We start from the raw sequence: 3,661 nt of genomic DNA, 5'->3' as shown, positions 1-3,661 counted from the left end.
GTCCCTATAATATTAGTGATCCCCGCATTACTATTGTCGTTGTATCCCTTATTGTTATTATTGTGCCCCTATTGTCCCCATATTGTTATTATTGTGCCCCATAGAATCCCTCTATTGTTATTTTTGTGTCTTTATATTATTATTGTTAAGTCAGCTTTGTTATATTATGACCTCGTAGACTCCTATATATAGAAAGGAGGTTTTGTCATTTGAATCATCTAAGAATTCTTCATTTGTGTAATGTAAAGGAGGTTGTCCCCTCGAAGAGGCTTATTTCTAAGGCATTGATCTATCTTTTCTATTTTTTTTGTGAGATGGTTTCATAACACTTGCATTCAACCTTATGAAGGCATTGCCTTTCGATGGTAAGAATAGTAGTGTGAGGAGGGGTGTGGCACCTAGGAGGAGTTGCCCTTGTGGTCTGGAATGGAAGGCCACATCGGTAGTGGTTCATAGTGGAAGAAGGTCATTCCAAATGTTGCGGCAAAGAGGACGGCCTAGGCAGGGTGGATGAAACCAAGGAAGAGATGAGCATGAGGAGGAAGGAGAATTGGTTACTCCTATCAAGAATTTGCCTAGCCTAGTAGTTTTACTTGCCCCTTTTGACTCCATTGAAGCTCAAATCAACTTATTTCAATGCTACATAGATCAGCTATCACAATCTGAGAATGAGGACCATATCGATTTGGTTAGTTTCTTGGCTGACATCCTATAGAATCAGTGTTGCATCGTGGATTGACAAGCTACTCTTAGAAGGAATCAGACACCTCTCCAAGACTACATGGATAGTTTTGAGACTCGCATGGCTCATGTGGAATCTCACATCCACAAAGCCTTTCACCACCTTGAAAATGTTGCCCAAGCCACAGAGGTCTTCCTCCTTCTCATATAGAGGATGATTAGTGATTATATATTCTTTTTGGGTAAATTTTGTTCATAGTGGGCTAAGGATCTCATGAAGCCCGGTTTTGGCAATTTTTACATTCTCTTGGAACTCCTCACAATGTAATATACTTTAAAAAAATTATTAAAAAAATAAAAACATAGAGAAAAAGTTATTATAAAGATTAAAAAATGATTATAAACCAAGTCTCTTCGTGATAGAGTTTTATAAAGAATCAGATTAAAAGAAATTGAAAATTTGAGCGAAGAGAAACAGAAATGCCCATGGAATTGTAATATCAGGCTTGTGATAGCGGGTAGACTCATACCTCTAATCCCTAAGCAATGGAAACCAGACAAGGTGGGACCGATACCCGTCCCCATGGCCGGCTAATCCACGCGGACTATGTTCCCACCCAAACTTACAACGAATAACCACGACACCCACTTTGTACCACAAAAAAAAAATCAGTCCTTCGGTCCCGTCATTTCCCCGCTCCTCTCCTTGCAATTTTGCAGTGCCCATCCTCCCATTGAAATTCCTGTTCTACTGTTCTGCTCTGCTTTGGATCGAAACGTTGGTGGTCCGATCGAAATTATTATAGTATGGTGATGCATATAGGGTTGAAGAATCAAAACGTTCGGTGACCGGCACCGAATCAGTATGTTACAGGCTATTCTGGAAAACCCAATTTACTGTAAGATTGGATATATTACAGTTTTGGTAAATAGTAATTGGTCGCAGAATATATATCTGAGAGCTGTTCTGAGTACGAATTCTTGGGTTGAAAAATAAAATTCTGGATACTATATTTGTTTGGTTGAAAAAAAAAGAGCTCTAGACACAATTTTTTCAGTTGAAGAAAAAACTCCAAGCACGATTTGTTCAGTTGAAAAAAAAAAAAAGAACTCCCACCACGATTTCTTCATTTGGAAGAAAAGCGGCGATTGGTGGGCAGGTAATGTATCGACGGCCATGGCCATTCGGGGATCCCGTGGAGCAAGGCCCGCGGTCGGATCAATGGACCCTGCAAACTTCCGAGGAAGAGGAGAACAACGATAGGCGCAAAAGGAGATCCAGTGAAAGTCACAAAAGCCAGGAAGCTCCTCTGGGAATTGAAGGAGGAGCAGGTGATGAAGTTGGGCACAAGAGACAGAGAGGCAGACCCGCCGGATCGAAAAACAAACCGAAGCCCTCCATGATCATGATGAGCAACGACAACCCCCACACGCTTCGCGTCCATGTGCTGGAGATCTCCAATGGCTGCGATGTGGGAGATAGCGTGGCCACCTTCGCCCGAAGGGAGCAGCGGGGCATATGTGTTTTAAGCGGCAGCGGAACCGTAAGCAACGTTACCCTACGCCAACCGAGAGCACCCGGAGCGATTGTGTCTCTGGAAGGGCGTTTCGAGATTCTTTCGTTGTCGGGAAGCTTTCTTCTGCCTCCTGCCCCTCCCGTGGCTTCGGGTCTGACGGTTTACCTAGCCGGTGCGCAGGGACAGGTCGTGGGAGGTAGCGTTGTGGGTGCGCTTGTGGCCTCTGGTCCTGTCACCATCATCGCGGTTTCCTTCGTGAATGCGACTTATGAACGCCTCCCGTCCGATGAAGAGGAGCCAAACCCTCATGTGCAGTTAGAGGCCGAGTCCCCGCCCCTCACTGCTTCACCCCAGCAGAGATCAGAGTCCTTACCTATGCCCATCAGGTACAACTTGCTTCCAAGTCTTCTCACCAACTGCGTACCCATACATGCAGGTGATGTTGCCCATACATCGTGGGGTTCTCCAAGGCCTCCCCCATACTGAGCAAGAATATATAATTCATGGAGCCATTGAAGAGAACGGTGTAATGGCGGCCAAAGTTGTTGAGCGGTAGGTATTTGTTTTTAATCGCTTGTAACCCTATCTCATATTTCCACTTTGCAACATATGGATAAGTGTTTGTAAGACTTTTGTCTTGGTTTATGCTTCATGGATTCAGCTTGCAAGCTTGATTTCATAAATGATTTTAAGAGGTGATTGTTGAAAAACCTAGATTGCGTGCTGCTTCATTTGATTCAAATCTGGAAGATAGATAGGTGAGATGGCCAGATTATTCTGGTTGTGTCATGGATTTAGGGGAAATTAATTTTTTATTTTTTATTTTCACCTTTTTGCTTTAAGTTGGTTTAATATAAAGTTTCACATGGTTAGGTCTTTAGATTGTTAGGTTTAACATAAAGTTTCCCATGGTTAGGCCTTTAGATTCTTAGCTTTGTTTTTCTAGTAATATGGATTTAGGGGAAATTAAATTATTTTTTTATTTTTAGTCTTTTGCTTTAAGCTGATTTAAGATTTAGATTCTTAGCTTTGTTTTTCTATCATAATAATATGGATTTAGGGGAAATTAATTTTTTTTTTAGTCTTTTGCTTTAAGCTGATTTAAGATCAAGTTTCTCATAGTTAGGTATTTAGATTGCTGCTCTTTTTTTTTTAACAGTAGTGTCATAGGTTTAGGGAAAATCAATTTTTTTTTTTTTTTCACTCTTTTACTTTAAGTTGGTTCAAAATAAAGTTTTCATAGTTAGGTATTTAGATTGCTTTTTTTTAACTTTATTTTTTTTTTTTTAATTAAAATTAATAGTTTATTTGGTTGTTTGAACTTTTACTGAAATTATTTATTATAAATTAATTATTTATAAAAACCATCTTTCTTTTTTTATTGGAACTTATACGTTATAACTTATGTTTTATTGGTACCCTTGGCATACTTTGAAGACATGGCATTGAAGCAATTAAAAGTA

At 40.1% G+C, this 3,661-nt stretch overlaps 1 pseudogene; it reads left to right on the top strand.

Annotated features, from left to right (window-relative positions):
- The first annotated feature begins 1,398 nt into the window (after positions 1-1,398).
- On the top strand, positions 1,399-2,794 carry LOC149234773 (AT-hook motif nuclear-localized protein 16 pseudogene; annotated as a pseudogene).
- The last annotated feature ends 867 nt before the right edge of the window (positions 2,795-3,661 follow it).

Source organism: Pinus tabuliformis, chromosome 8 (genome assembly GCF_031772625.1).
Source record: "Pinus tabuliformis cultivar Carrire ecotype Pingquan chromosome 8, CPIR1, whole genome shotgun sequence".
Classification (NCBI taxonomy): domain Eukaryota; kingdom Viridiplantae; phylum Streptophyta; class Pinopsida; order Pinales; family Pinaceae; genus Pinus; species Pinus tabuliformis.
Note: the sequence above shows the minus strand (reverse complement) of the source record. Positions and strands in the feature narration are given on the sequence as shown.